General features: G+C 36.1%; 1 protein-coding gene across 2 annotated transcripts in view; it reads right to left on the minus strand.

Annotated features, from left to right (window-relative positions):
- LOC128862394 (lateral signaling target protein 2 homolog) overlaps positions 1-16,980 on the minus strand; it is a 136,634-nt gene that overhangs the window by 56,915 nt on the left and 62,739 nt on the right. For both annotated transcript variants that reach the window (XM_054100979.1, XM_054100978.1), the window contains exon 2: positions 12,923-12,970. The gene's annotated coding sequence lies outside the window, so the exon portion shown is untranslated. The remainder of the gene's footprint in view (positions 1-12,922; positions 12,971-16,980) is intronic.

Raw genomic sequence — 16,980 nt, forward strand, 5'->3', positions numbered from 1 at the left:
GATTAGACTAATTTTTGACTACTTTTTCTAATAAAACTGACCACTTGTCGATTGTTAAGCGCGCAGTACGGCACCCTCTTGTCGGAAACGTCCTCGATGTTTAGCTGGTTAATTTGTGAAAACAAAAATTTCGTCCGCATGACCCGATAGCCATTCATTGTAACTGCAGCTGCTTCCTCATTTCGCAAGAATTAAGAACTTCGCGAACAGATTTACGAGTGTTTTTGTTTACTTTTAAAGTAAATTTCCACAATTTGTAAGCGTCGTTATGACGTTAAACGATTCAGGATGACTTGCCAAACTTTGCTGCACAGAAATATTAACACAGTTTGCCATTCTCAGCTGCTACATCACAGTTAACGATATCGATAGTACTCATGCAGCTAAAAAAAAAAAAGCGATATTTGTGGCACTTGTCGATTGCTACAGCTGGAGAATAAGAAATGCATAGTTTTCATTAAATTCTTGTGCCGGTTGTGAAAATGTACGATTTTGGCAAACTATGATTTAAAATAAAAAGGAATAATCATTTGTGTTCGCAATTTCCGCTTTTGTTACGTTTGCTATATTTTTCAACTCTGTTTTATATGCAATTATTTTTCAAGTTATTCACCACCATAATAATTAAGCAAAAGAAAAAAAAACCTGAATCTTTTTTCTTAGAATTCTATTCTTTAACCCAAACTTTCTCTTTATTAATTTCTTTTGCCTCAATCGGGCGCAGCTGGAGTAGCCACAACGGCAGCTGGCATATTATTTTCAATTAATTTTTTGTGCTCTACATAGCTAAGCATTTAGATTGTGGCCATCATTCCGGCGACCATTCGCACCACCATCTTCTCCATGATGACCATCACAACTTCATTCTGCATTTGTCTAAATTACTGAGTGCACTTATATGGCACCGCGTACATGCATGTGTATGTGTGTGAAAATGTTATATCTATGTTGGTATGCTCGTATCTATGCCTGTATGCAATACTCAATTTACCGTGTTATAACTTCATTTGTCGGTCAACTGTAGCAGCTGGCGCATTAGTCGCGTCTTCTTCTTTACTTATTTTTTTTTTTAGTTGTGTGCACTGCTGGACGTTCTGAGAAATGGTTTTTACCTATTTTTCATTTCGATTACGCAGGAGTGCAGGAAAAGCAAACATGATATTTAGTGCAAGATATCTAAGATGATATGATATGATTTTAAGTATATTTATGAAGATGTTCTCCCGAACAGTAGTTGATTTCTTCTTTTATCAGCTCTTATTGAGCAAATGCCAGATGTATGTGAAAAAATTCATTTCACTAAAACAATTTGAATTTTCTCTTATTTCCTGTAACCAATAAAAATCCCAACGCTATTGGGACCTATTTTCCATAGTTTTCTCATGGGAGTGCTCTTCTTGGTTTTCTATTAAGTCTCCTAGGATTTCTGGAAATAATCGAAGTCCAATTCATATGTAGAATCGTTCGCTCACTCCGAAAATAGAGCTAATTTTTTTGGACAAGTTTTCGAGACATGCTCGTATTTGCAATGTACCGTTATTCAACCAAAAACCAAAAGAAGTTCTTCTAAATCACGTCTGTCTTACGAACTAGTTTTAATACGAGGGTTATTTATATTTTATTCTAGTGTGGTGAGGCGCCATCTAGCATTTTTAGTAAAGTAAGGATAATGAAATTCCGCATGAAAGGTGTACATGTATGTATACACCTTCTCTTTAGGCTTACTAGTTCTAAGAAATTGATATTAACTACAGATTTTATTTTATTTTTTATAAAAAAATTTAAGGAGTTCAAAATTGCTAATTTAGGTTAAAAGTTTACGAATTTGTGCAAACTTTTTTCTTCTATATTAAAGTCTACAGATTTTTCTAAGTGAAAATGTATGCACATTGTCGTCAAACCAAAAGAATCTGGTTTAAAATATTCTTATAATATTTGCATCGCAGTCAGATTTGCCACGAGGTGCTACCATCGTTTCCATACTGAGGCACATACTTCCAGTTATGGGGTGTAGCACAAACTTGTGCCAGTAATTTTTACTGGGATACTACAAATATTGGTCCCCAAGCAGACGCGTGCTTGAGGGCGAAACAAAAAACTCACTTATGCAAATGTCAAAATAAGCGACCAATATTCCTTATAGTTGATGGCCTGCGGACAAGTTTTGAAGGCCATTCAATATCATATAACCAGCACCTATATTCTGTGTATTCCCTCATTGAAATTCTCCATAATCAACGGAGTGCTGAAATTATCTTCTGATAACCACATGTTTATTACTAGCACCACTTGGTTCTTAATACTTTGGGGCACAAATTTAGTCAAATGCATTTCCCATATGTCACCGAGTTCTTCATTTGCCCACATAAATTAACTGATTCAATAACTTCTCTTCCTTGAATTCAATCCAACCGAATTCTGTCGTTTGGAGATATTTCTGCTAGATAAACTCGAAGACAAAACTTAACAGTTTACCAGACCTCAGCAAAGCTTAGTAAATATACAAGAATAACAAGGCTTTTGCGTGTCTACCGAAACGCTTTCTATTATGTTGCTGGCTGTTCTTGTTGATAGGAACAATGCACCAATTAAGAACCTGCGTGCATCGTTGAAGCATGAGAGGCTCGATTCGCTTACGCACACTCAAGTAGTCTTGGAACTTTAGGTTCACTCCCCTTGGCGACTGATCAATGTACATCCTCTCTTAGTCCAAGAGGATTATTCTCCAATTACATTCTATCAAGGGAGGAGCGTACGGTATGCAGCACTTGGAGACAGGGTCTGCTGAACCTGTTCACGGATGGGTCGAATTTGAATGGAGGAGTACTTTGAGAGGAGCTCCCCATCAGACTCAAGTTCAGGTTACCGAACCACTACAGCGTGTTCCAAGCAATCAAAGATCAATCAGCTGATCGGCTGTTCCCTTATCTAAAAACTGTCAAGTAAGTAAATATCTACTGCGCTCGATGGCAGTGCACTTGAAAATGGTCGGGGAAAGCCTGACTTCACTTTCAATCGCATTCTCATCGACAATGCAGAAAACTGCGAGGTGGGTAAGCTGGCTACACAAGAGACCTTAACTACATCCGGTCTGCTTCTGGAAGAGTGGGCTTCGCGTCTACTTAACGAGGGCTGGGCAAATGAACAAACTTGTAAGATTGCGAATTCCTCCTGGTCACGAGTGGATCGGCAGCTTTCGAGGTCTCTTATGAAGTTTATAAATTCTCAGCTCTCGAAAATCTCCCTTACAGAAGAACACTCTTTATCAGGTACGAGTGCTGTGAGACCCGGCTTTACTTCGAGTCCTTTTTGCGTCAGCTGTTTGGAGGATGAGGTGAAATCATATCATCTTCTTAGCTGCTCTCTTGGGGCTAAGATTTAGACATCTTGGCTCTCATTTAACACTCTCGATTAACACAACGTAACTCGGTTGTCATCCACAAATACCCACCACCCTCTCCTTGATATTTTCAAAAATTATATTTTTTATAGTGATAGGAGGTTTTGAAGAAGTTCTAATGAAATTAACTAAGAACTTCCTAGAATGCAAAAAAAAAGTTTATGACGATGGAATACCATTTGGAGATAAAATTGCTGATTAAAGCAGATTGACTCACGATTGCTGAAGACTACTTAAATCATTTTATGACTGGGGTACAGAATTTTTGAAGTAATTGAAGAACATAACATATTTTAATTCTGCACTGAATTTCTAACTAAGATTGAGAAAAGAGAACTGTTTAGCAATCAGTAATATAGAAAAATTTTGTTAAAAACAAGCGAAGATTTTGAAGTTAAATTATATTTCTTTACACTAAATATCTTTCTTTGATCCATTTCGATTTGTTTCATTAAAAAAATGTTTTGTGGAATAATTTTTTTAGAGAACTTTTACAAAACCCCTACTGCTCTTATGCTTCAAGAGCATAACCGATAACCACCTCATAATGCAACTAGCGGGGCAACAGGGTACAAGGATTACAATCAAACATGCATGCATACGCCTGTATAATCATCTAACTACATTAGTAGCTGGCGCAAACATCAATTCTGCTAAGTACTTGGCAAAGCTTCTCCTCCAACAGTTTTATAAATAGTTCTCGTGAGAAGACTGTTCATGGTGGACATTCACTGGAAGCGTTGAGTTGGCGAGAGACGACCGCTATTAGAAAACACGAGCAACAAATTCGATATAAACCGATTGTTGGACGTGATGATGTTTTAAGAGCAATTGTGAATTTTTAAGTATAGTTAACCATAGAGTACCAATGATATTTTTCATGTGGAAATACTAATACCAATTCTTAGTCTATTCGGCTAACAGATATTTAACACTAATTTGATCGGCTATGTTAGTACTCTACGGTTAATTTTAAGAAATGTGTACAGTTTTTCGTACAACAAATTTTCTTAGTGCGATTTGGGTGGTCTGCTTCGTTATGTGAGATTTTTTCGATTTAAAATGAATATTTCGCAATTTTACAAAACGTTTGGTGAAAGTTAAAATAAAATTGAGGCTTTCAAAAGCAAAATTCAATAATAAGCTCAAAAGCAAGTTATTTCCAGTGAGAAAAATACCAATTTGCAAAAGGAAAAACAAATCAATGTAGAAGAAGAAAATAAAAACTCGACATTCACTTGCTTTCGGCATGAAATCAGTCAACTATGGGGTTATCAGGCTTATTGGGTGACATTTGTGTCACACACAAGGAAAAGCACAATTCGGCTAAAAAAAGTTTTTTTTTTTTTTAATTTTTACTTCAATTTTCAAATCCGAAATATCATCACTGATTGTTGGTTGTGGTAGCCACGCGGCTGCAACTGACGCAATTGCACACACACATATGTATGCACATTTACTAATACAGTGACAAAATAAATTTATTCATGATCAGCGTAATGCTGCGCACTTTAGTTTGTTTTACTTAAAAACAGAAAAAACACGTATTTTTATTCCGATTAATTTTTTGCGCTTTCAATTTATTTTGGTTGTATCCACCTTTCATATTTTCCAATAAACAACATTTCGTTATGTAAATATTATGCAAATTTGCTCATCTCTGCATTTTTGATCACACGCTGTGATTGCTACGATTTTATTATTATTATTATTAAATGCGTGTTTTTCACAAACTTCGCTAAATTAATTGCTTAATGGTCAGAAATAATTAATTTGCATTTTATTGCCGTACTATTTATTCTGCACTTGTGATTGCAATACAATTTTATACCCACGCACTCGTGCACCAGGGTATTCTAATTTTGTTCACTGTTGTATGTAACAGCATGAAAATCGAGGTAAATGTAGACATGTACGTATGAATGTAAAAATGCTTAGAATGATGAGAGAAGTGGATTTAGATATGTTTGTCTGTCTGTCCAAAAAAAGATATACAACGCAGGTTTAAAATTTTCAAATTGCAACAAAGTCCATGCAAATGAAACGCATGCATCTTGATAATGACTTAATAAAAATTGCCCAAAGTTGATGCACAGTTGCTCCCCAGCTCATTTAGATGCAACATAAATATTCATTAGATTAGATTTTTTTCTTCCATCCAGCTGATGTTTCAAACTACGACTCCCATTGTGAGTGAGTTTATTTTATTCCAAAAATTAAGAACCAGCTTAAATGAAATTTTACTAAAATGTGCGTGGGTATAAAAAGTGCGCTGCGAACCGAATTTAGCACTTCCTTACGTATTGTTATTATTTTTACATTATTTATTTAGCTGTAATCAAGTGTCGTGTTTGAACATCAATACAAATATTTGTGAAAATAAATTTGCAGTATTTTTTTTGTGCTTTGAATTTGCATTCGTAAATGTGTTCGAACAAAAAACGTGTTCGCTATTAATAATTTACTAACCTTTTTATCGTGTTTATATAATTTAAATCCTGAATAAATATTATTGATGTATTAGTTAACAGATACAAGAGTCTTTATTTAAAATATAGCTTAGTAATGATTGGATTTTGAAACGCTTTTTGCGATTTTTTTTGTAATCAATAGGAAATTAATTATAACGGGTGATCAATTAAGAGGAGTTTTTTTCATTTGCGTTTTTTTTACAGATCGCGGGCGAGTTGTGGCAAACTGTCATCGTGGATTTGTTGAACAGCGTTTTGCATTTCATCATGGAAAGACTCATACCACAACAACGTCTACAAATTGTTCAACTGTATTATGAAAATCAGCGTTCTGTGACAAATGTTTTTCGTGCGCTTAGACCGCATTATGGTCAACATAATCGGCCTGCCTTAAACACTATTCGACATACCATCAACAAATTTGAATCCGAATATTCATTGGTGGATAATTCTCGACCGAATAGACCACGTCCAGCAAGAAGCATTGAGAATATAGCGGCAGTAGCAGAGAGTGTACGTGAAAACCGCGATGAATCGATTCGGCACCGTTCTCAGCAACTTGTACTGTCGTATGGAACAACTTGGTCAATTTTACGGAAGGATCTTCATTTAAAAGCATACAAAATACAGCTCGTACAAGAACTAAAGCCAAATGACCTTCCTGTACGTCACCGTTTTGCTGATTGGGCTCTTGAAAAGATTGAAGAAGATCCGCTGTTTTCGAGCAAAATTTTGTTCAGCGATGAGGCGCATTTCTGGTTCAATGGTTACGTCCATAAGCAAAATTGCCGTATTTGGGATGAAGAGCAACCAGAACAGGTTCAAGAGCTACCTTTACACCCAGAGAAAACAACGGTCTGGTGTGGTTTATGGGCTGGTGGAATCATCGGTCCATATTTTTTCAAAAATGATGATGGCCGCAACGTAACTGGGAATGGTGCTCGCTACCGTACCATGATATCGGACTTTTTGCTACCTGAAATTGAATCTAATGATCTCTACGACATTTGGCTTCAACAAGACGGAGCCACTTGCCTTACAGCTCGTGAAACAATGACTTTATTGAGAAGTCATTTCGGAGAGCAGCTGATTTCACGTTTAGGACCTGTGAGTTGGCCACCAAGATCTTGTGATATCACACCTTTGGACTCTTTTTTTTGGGGATTCGTGAAGTCCAAGGTCTATGCTGATAAACCAGCTACGATTGAAGCTCTGGAAGCCAACATTACGCGAGTTATTCATGACATACCAGTCGAAATGCTCGAACGAGTGATTGAAAATTGGACCTTCAGAATGGACCACCTTAAGCGTAGTTGCGGCCAACATTTGAATGAAGTCATATTCAAAAAGTAAATGTCAAAGAATGTCCTTTCAAATGATAAATAAAGGTTTTGAACATAATTTACATTTTTGTTTTTTTTTTTAACTATTGAAAAAAGCACCTCATGATTGATCACCCGTTACATACATACATACATACATATATTAATTAGACAAGCTGACTTGGCACTTAATCCTTCCGCATGGCATTATTTATTTGATTAGAGGGATTAAGCAACAAGCTAAGTAGCCTAGCCTATGTATGTATATGAGCAATTTATATAATTGAAATAGTTCTCAAAAACCTAGCTTATACATTGAGCAACCATGATGCACACAAGGGTGAGGGCTATTACTGAAATTGTTGATATTGTTAGAGATACCCTCTAGAAAAATTAGGTTACCCAAAAACGTACTAAACAGCGAATATTAGGTTAATCGGATACGATTTAGTGGCTTCGAATGCAACTGCAACCTGAAGATCAAAGAATTTGTATTTTCCTAAAGTAAGGTCATACAAGGTGGCGCAAAATTAATCACCTCATTGGAAGATTTATAATTTTTGCAAATGACTTTTGTACGTCAATCATATTTGACATTTGTGAACTAGACAGCTGTAGTATACAAGCAGACGCATGACGCGTGAAGCGCGTAAAGGCCAAAATAAAGATCTCAATCACTCAAAATCATTTTTCTATTTAGTAAAAATGTTATTCAAACACAAAATTGGATGATTAGTTTTGCACTACTTTGTATAATATAAGAAAACTTTTTTCGAACAACATTACCGCCCATGCGTTAGATCTTTACGTTTTCAAAACTTTATAAACGTTCAGAATCGGGAAATATTTTAAAAGTCGAAACGAATCAATAGAGAAAAGTCTACTCTAGTATAAAACATATGTAATACATGGGCTGAAAAGTCCCGGGCCTAGCAAGCACACATTTTTTTTGTTCAAAATTAGCTTCACTCAGCAACATAATTTCTATCAAGAACAAAGAAATCAATCCAGCGTTGCTTAAATATTCCACATTTGAAGAACGATTTACCTTTTGCCTCAAAATAGGCCTCAGTTTCAGCGATAACCTCTTCACTCGAGCGATATTTCTTACCGGCGAGCATTTTTTAGGTCGATGTGGGAGCAATTCTAAGTTCAATTTATGTAGTTTTGCTATAGTTTTGATTGGCTTGTGACATATCCGGACGTTACTTTGCAATTTTGGCCTTTAAATGCTCCAATAACACCATTCACTGTTGATTGTATTTCCCTTTTCAAATAGTCCTTGAATATTACACCACGCACATCCCAAAATACCCAGGCCACAACCTTTCTAGCCGATTTTTGTGCTTTCTGACACTTTGTCCGAGGTTCGACAGTTGCTGTCCACTCAGGTGGCAATCATTTTGACTCCGGAGTGAAGAGCTGGATCCATGTCTCATCCATAGTCTCGTATCGGCGCAAATACTCCGGTTGATTACGTTTAAACATCGCTAAACACTGGCCAGAATCGTCAAGACGTTCGTATTTCTGGTCAACGGTGAGCAAACGCGGCACCCACTTAGAACAGAACTTTCTCTTAGTCATGCAATAGCTCGTGCAATATAAAGTCAACACGTTGTTTGGATATCTTTGCGATGTCAGCTAACTCACGCAACTTCACTTTTCGATTACGATCTTGTGGATTTTTTTGATGTTTTCTGTTTTTACCGCCTCATTTGGACGCCCACTGCGTTGGCATCATTGGTGCCTCTACGACCCTATTTGACGTCAGCAAACCGTCATCGTATTGTTGTTTCTGATGGAGCAGATGGTTTTTTATGAGATTTTTCATGGCATAAATACCCATGTAGGTTTCTGATTGCCGTATAATTACAAATATAGTAAAGAGTATATCTCCAAATGTTTTTAGAATCCCATTACGAAAGTTACAGGGATTACTGAGCTATTAAGAATAATAAAAAAAAACTTGAGCGTGTGCGGGTTATCAAGACCGTCCCAGTCAAACCAATGAAAACTTGATCCATTTAACCGATGCAACCACTACTGCGGATAGATACCGATTCCCACTGATAGTTTATACCGAGCGATCACAGACACCCGAAAAGGAACCGATACGCTGAACGATTGCTTTATTTTAAAGCTCGACCGCGATCTGCCACTAGTGACGAAACTTGTCGTATTTGGAACCTCTCAAATGGTAGGTACTACGCTACCCGCCCATACACAGCAGATGTTGCAGCTTAGAAACTTTTGAAAGTTAGTTTAGTTCATGGGATGACCTTAGAAGCGAAGCAGTTTTGCTGGAAGGGATCCGAGTATTGTCTTAGAGATGAATAGAACTTATAGCTAGCGATGGACAATAATTGGAATTAGAGAAGTGAATATTTTTTGCTGCAATAAATATTCTGACTTTAAACAAAACTAAATTTTTTCCTCAATATTTTTGCAATGCCATTTTTTTAGTTATTTTATTAATTTTCATACTTAAAATGTTTTGGTTCTGCATTGAAAAGCTTTAATTGCCATAAGCGCTTATTAGTGGTGATTTCAATAAATGGCATTATCTTACAAAAAAAACAAAAATATTTATAAAAAAATTTTAGCTTTTTTTGCAAAATAATATCATCAATAAAAGTGCCATTGATATCTTAATCCTAATTATTTTTATAGAGATTTTCAAACTATGGGAAGATGTGAAAAAGTGTGAAAAAGAAATTTTGTCTCATTAATAGTTTTACAAGCAACGAATGCAACAAAAGCAAATCGCTTCATTTCCTAGCTGCAACAGCAACTATGCCCCAGCAGGGAAACCCCAAACTAGTATGGAAACATTCACCTGCAGATACTGGTATCTAATAGAAGAAATCATACCAATTGGAAAATGGGTAAAATAATATAGAATTTTTATATATGTACATATATATACATATTATATATTACGCCGGGTCGATTTGTGGGGAGGCATAAAAATCGCCCATTGCTCTGTGAAAATCATATTCTAGGGATCAAAATAAGAAACTTTGCCGAAGGAACCATACCTCTAAAACGAATTCTGATGACGCCGTTTAAGCTGTTAAACGTCAAAAGAAATAAATATTTTACAGCATTCATGCCTCTACATAACAATGTAATATTCACTATTTTTCCCAGCACTAATTTTATTCTCTATTTAATTGCAAAAAAATACTCGCACATAAAATATGAATCCAAAATTTAATTAGTATTAATTTTATTTATGTTCCTAAAGTGAATACCTAAATTGTACTTATTTTTTGGCTTCTTAAAAAAAATAGTTATAATTTCTTTAAGATTTGCTAATGTTTGGTGTAAGTTTGAACCATTTTTTTAATTTTTCGCCGCATACTATTCATGTATAGAAGTTTCATTTAATTAAAAAAATATATTTTCTGTATATATTTTTAATATGAAACTGAATATTTTGAACCGTTGGAAGAGATTTTTGGTTTAGCATTTTACAGTCTGTATAAAAAAAGCGTGACTGCCGTAACTCAGAAACTATTTAACCAATTCTATTCTAACAAACCGCATTGCACGGGCTTATAATATTTCTTATACACAAGTAATAAAAACGATTAATAATCACCACCATTAGCTATAATGGCTTCACATCTTCGAGTCATATTTTGCGTTAATTTCTGCGCAAGTGGTGGAGGTAGTCGCCTCCAAATCAATCGAATTTGCATTGATAAATGTTTGATCGTTCATATTTCTTTTTCTTTGAGTTTTGCCTAACTATTTCCGAATAGAGATGACATACGGTGACTGTGAAGGCTATCCAACATTTCACTCCCATTTTGTTGTTTTCACACTAGACAACTTCCGCTCGATGCTTGGGATCGTTGCCTTCATGCAAAATCCATGGTTCCCTAGTTCTAGTCAAATATCTTCGCAGCTGACGGTAATAATGTTTATTGGTAAATTTTAATCATCAAATCTAGATTTAAGTTGACGGTAAACACAAATAAACGGCCAAATTCTTTTTCGGAGAAGCAGTCCAAAACATGAACGTTAACTGGATGTCAAACAGTTCGTTGAAGTTGTTGATTGACAGCAGTACACCAAGACCGACGTATGCAAATATTCGCTCAACAGGAAGATTCATTCGTGAATATTACGTTTGCTTAATGCCGTTCTGAATTTGCCTTAGCCCATGCAAGTCTATTTTTCATGTTTAATAATGAGAGCAGCGGTTTTCCAATTTGCTCCGGAATTTGAGGTCTTCTACATGTTAACGTTCTCGAATCTTGCTTTAGTTTATATATTGCTTTAGCTTTATAGGTTCGGCTTTGTCACAAACAGATCAATGATCTTCTGATGTTTCCTCAGAGTAATATTTTTCTATAGGCATCAGCCGGGGAAGTCGGCATACTGTTGCATCCATTTAGTTTTCGACTTCTTCAAATATTTTGCTGAAGATGCACGTGATCTTTAGAGTTTATATATGGGAACGCCGGTTCAAATAGTTCAACATTCGCTTTCTAAATTTCTCACAAAACTAACAAATTGCACAACGCGTATTGCGATACGCCTATTCAACAGCATTTAAATTTTATATAAAGGTACTCTAAGGTCGAATTTTGCCGGTAAACCTTCTATTAGACAGACTTTAACTGGTCTAAAACTGGTTATTTCGGGAACATTTTAGAATATAAGAAGAAAACTGTCGAATATCTCAGTCGGTGTATACAACTTTGAAAATTTGTCAAATTTCGACTGCCTTGGTGTGTTGATGAGCAACAGCAACGATATGAGTGTCACCATCAAGGAGAGGCTGATAACAGGCAGCCGTACCTATTATGCTAATATTAAATTGCTCAAATCGAAACCTCTCTCAAGAAAATCTTAGCTTACCATATACCAATCCAGTGCTTACATACGGTGCTGAGATTTGGTCAATGATGCTGGCTGAAGCAGAAAGACTTCAGATCTTCGAACACATTATTTTGAGAAAATTTCGCATGCGAGATGACAATGGTGAATACCGAAAACGGTAAAACACAAACTAATTGACCTATGTAATTGTTAATTTTTTTAGACACGACTACTACGATGGGCCAGTCACGTAGTGCGTATGGAGGAATCGTCATCACCCAAAAAAAAGTAATAAGCTATAACGCAAACATCGTGAGAGGCAAAGGCATGGCTTCAAAACATCACCTAAGACCTGAAGAAATTAAAAGTAAAAAACTGGAAGATGGAAGCTCTTGACAGAGTTAAATTGAAGAAGATCGTTGAGGAAGCCAAAGCTCACCCCCAGCTGTAATGCTGATGGATGATGATGATGATTGAACTATTGTAGAATTTTTTTGGCTAATGTGAACTGGCATTGTAGGGCATCGCCGTGTTAAAAATGTCACTTGCTAAGATGGAAAAAGGTAGGCCACGAACTTCTTCTTGATAACCGCTTCCGCGATTTTAGCCACGAACTGGCTGAGCTGAAAACTGAACTGGTAGTGCTCTAGTTCAGAACTAGGATTTTTCCCTGCAGGGACTGTGCACATATACATACTAAACATAATACTTCATATATATATATCTACATCTATGTATTTGTGTGGGAAATTGTATGCAATTCAGATGCTTTTCCACTTTCTCTACATGTCGATGCTAATCCGATAATGACTTTATATTCATGTTAAAAATTATTGAACAAACCTATTAAAGTGTTAACAAGTTTATACTAATATATTCAGAATTTATTTACTTACCACACACCGTGCGCGTGCAAGTGAAACCAAAATCATATGATATTCGAACTGCAAGAAAGAACAAAAAACACAAGAAAAAAATTAATTAACATTGAGAACTGATACATGAAGTACCAAAAATCTTCCAACAAAAGCCTTAGCTGTCAAATATCAATCATTATTATCCTTATGGGATTTGAGCAAACATTTTGTGAAGCAAGCTGATGTTTAAGAAGAAAAGATTTTTGTATGAATGGTTATTCTATTTGTATATACAAGTACTTATGTATGTATGTGTGTACGTCGAAACAAATTTTTGCTGCACGCGTACAAAAACAAATACAAGTGCATGCGTGTGAAAGTAGATAATAGAACAACATCATAAACCATTCGACTTGTTAATGTGCGTACGATGATATTTAAACATTTTCTGTAGCGTTGTAGGGATAAATGGCTCCTTGCAAGGCATCAGGTTACAGGCGTGTCTGTGGTTGTGGCTGACTGCGCCATTTTCATTATTACTTCTCGAGTTCATTATGCTTCCAGCCTTTTGAGGGCATTACCCATTAAAGGTTGGTGATTTCAACACATTCCAGCAAAACTATTATTTTTTTTATTTTCTTTATTTTTATGTATTCATCTATTCGCTTTTACGGAGAGCACACACAACCCAACCGCAGGATTATCGTAAGACATGCTCAAGTACAATAGCTGGTCAATGGAGGAGACGAACGACGATTTACTCGGCAGAATTTGTATTGCTATTAGTTTTTGGAACAAAAGAAAAAAATGTTTTTTTGGGCTCTTTCGGCTTTTTATTTTAATCATAGGTAGCAATGAAAGTGCGCAAATCTTGAAGTAATGATGGAGAAGGTATTTAAAAGTGATTGTGTGCAAATCCCTGTGACCACTCTGTCAAACCACGTTAGGAGTAGAGGCAAAAAATTTCCGAAAGGTACCAAAAATTTAGCACAAAATGCAAAGTAATCTTCCAATCAATTGTTTTGAATATGGCAAAAATGGTTTCGATTACTTTTGGGAATATAATATTCCTAATCACTAAAAAGCTTTTAAATATCTTTTTAATTCTTCTTGGCGCATGCTCTGCAAAAGATATGACTTGAATATTCCTAATGAAATATTCAAGTGGAAACTGCTAGAAATAACCTCCCATAAGCGGATACTTTTTACAGAACATACTACGACTCCTTAAACCATTTTTGATTTTTTTTTCTCTTGAGCGGGCAGTCCTCCCATAACATCTTAACCCTCCCATAACATTAAAACTTTTCTAACTTACACTAACATAATCAAACACATCCCATAAGCGGACAAATTTTTCAGCCTCTTAGGTGTACGCTTGAGAGAGAGTACGCTGAATATCCAATGATGTAGAATGAAATGTTTGCCTTTTTTGAAGAAATTTCGTAAATAGGTTTTGTAAATAGTATCATAGCATTTAACACACATCATAGCATAGAACACACTTCTATGTATCCAAAAAAAAAAATTTAAAATGGAGGTCTTGAAAATGTTTGTAGCTTTTTTCACCGTGAATGGCTCAAGTATTGGTTAAATTCTAATGACCGTAGATCTTGTTATGAGCATGTGTAGAATAAGCTTTAAAATGTTTCATTATTACGAACAATTCGTTACACGTTGTTTCGAGAAATACGCATTTAAGTTTAAATGCACCTTCTGGGTGTTTGAGACGCTTGCGTTATTTCGCGTTTTTCCAACTGTACGCCTTCCTAAGCATTCTGCAAATGTTTACTCTAATTGCCCTCTTTTGAAATACGATCTTTTGAAAATTTTCTTTTGTACTAACTCCTTAATATTTTTGTTGACATTTCCATTTTTTTCCTACAACGAACCTAGTGAAAATGTCAGCCTTAAAACCAACGCAGAGCCTCTCTTTCGAACAAGTGCTACTTTGGGCGAAGTAGACAATGGAGTAATAAATTCCAGGCTCGACGAACAAAACTAACGCTTCTAAAGCTCTCATCATGCCCGTCTTATCGTAGGGCGCAGAAGCTTGGACGATGGCAGCATCCGATGAGGCGTCCTTTGGAGTGTTTGAGAGGAAGTTTCTGCGGAAGATTTTCGGACCTTTACACACCGGCGACGGCGAGTATCGCAGGCGATGGAACAATGAGCTGTATGAGCTTTACGACGGCATAGAGTAGCGAATAAAGTCTGGCTGGGTCATGTCGTCGGAATGGATATGAACGCTCCGGCTCTGAAAGTATTTGATGCGTTACCAGTTGGTGGTAGCAAAGGTAGAGGTGGTAGCCTCCTCTGCGTTGAGCAGATAAGGCAGAGAACGACTTGGCTTCACTTGGTGTGTACAACTGACGCGGTTAGCACGCGAAAGAAACGACCAGTGCGCTATGTTAAACTCTTGCCGTGTTTTAAAGAGTCTGACTCGTGATGAAAATTTTGGTCCAAACATGAATATGACGAGCCAGGCTCGTGAATAGATCTTCGGGCCAAACGTAAATATAACGAGGCTGGGTCGAGATTGAATGTTAGATTTTATCTGTACGCCACGAGAGTTAGTCACGAGTCTCATAATAGCTGTTTCAAAGTAATTTATATTATTCTGATCTGTTTACCACGCGTTGACGCGTAACACTTGGGCCCGAGTTTCGTCGGGCTAAATGGCACGGCAAGGGATTAAACTCGACCAAAATCGCGTAAGCGGTTATCGTGCCAGGCAAAAAGAAGACCTTTGTGACTATAAACTCTTGTCAAAGATTATGGTACACACCAATTAAAGCAGAAAGTTCTTCATCTAAATTCTTCATTCTCTACCAAAAACTTCCAAATTAATTTTTTTACAAAGATGTTTATTTTTCATTGGTACCTGCAAGTTGACGGCCCAAATGGGGGGATATCAGAATTCGTTTTAGAAGTATGGTTCCTTCGGCAAAGTTTCTTATTTTGATCCCTAGAATACGATTTACACAGAGCAATGAGCGATTTTTAAATCGACCCGCCCTAAGATAGTTCTATGCTTTAATGATATGTTTTTTACACGCCTAACGAAAACTATGTAATATTCTCAATATGAAACACAGGCTTCACATTTTTTAAAATAAAGTTTTTTTCTTGAAAAATATATATCATATTTTATAAAATATTTATTAACTCTCCAATTCCTCGTTCGCAAATCGTCGAACCAACCAGAACACTCAATAAATAAATACCCAAGTGACAGCTTAGCCGCGCAATGTGCTTGACTTTTATTCACCCTCTCAACTCCACAATTCCCATCAGGCGAACTCTGCCTGACTGTTTAGTGTTGAACTTTTGCCCATATCAGTATGGTAATCAGGGGATTAAATTAACACTAACATCGCTAAGCCTCTCCAGGCCGCTGATAGCTGCAGGAAGAGCGAACTTTTGTTAGTCTCCCTTAAGATGTACTCCTACTTTTTACTCTGTGCACACACTGTCTATAGCATAGCTTTGTGCATAATTTGAATTGGAGAGGAAAACATACACATGAACATATGCATATAATATGTCAATAAAGATTTACTTAGAATTAAAAGTGAATAGCTACATACATAGTTGGAATTTACTTTAGAATTGGCTAAGTACTAAGGGAAATAGTACAACAGAGTTGTGCTGAATCGTATCGGCGTTAAATTCACTAGTTGTCGAAATGAAACATTAAATATTCATACATAACTGCAAGTTCGTCAGAAATTCACTATAAAGAGCTGGATGATTTTCTTAAAAGTAACATAAAGTATATTTTAAAAATTTTCCTTTACCTGCTCCCTTCGTATGTATGCATATACGAGTATACTTCATACAAGCCTATTATCTACATTTTTTATATGTTTTCGTACTTACATATGTATGCTTCTAAATATGTACATTTATGCATAAATGCTTGTGTACATATTTACACCTTGAATAGGCACTTTTATTACCACAGTTTATTATCAAAATCAAGAAAGTCCTTTGTGGTACTTCACTTCTTCAAGTGTTTTTCTTTCTTTTTATACCTACTGTTATAAAAAACCGCCGCTTTAGGTTTTTCTCTTTACTTGATGCATTTATCCCTA

This window comes from Anastrepha ludens, chromosome 4 (assembly GCF_028408465.1).
Source record: "Anastrepha ludens isolate Willacy chromosome 4, idAnaLude1.1, whole genome shotgun sequence".
In the NCBI taxonomy this organism is placed as follows: Eukaryota; Metazoa; Arthropoda; class Insecta; order Diptera; family Tephritidae; genus Anastrepha; species Anastrepha ludens.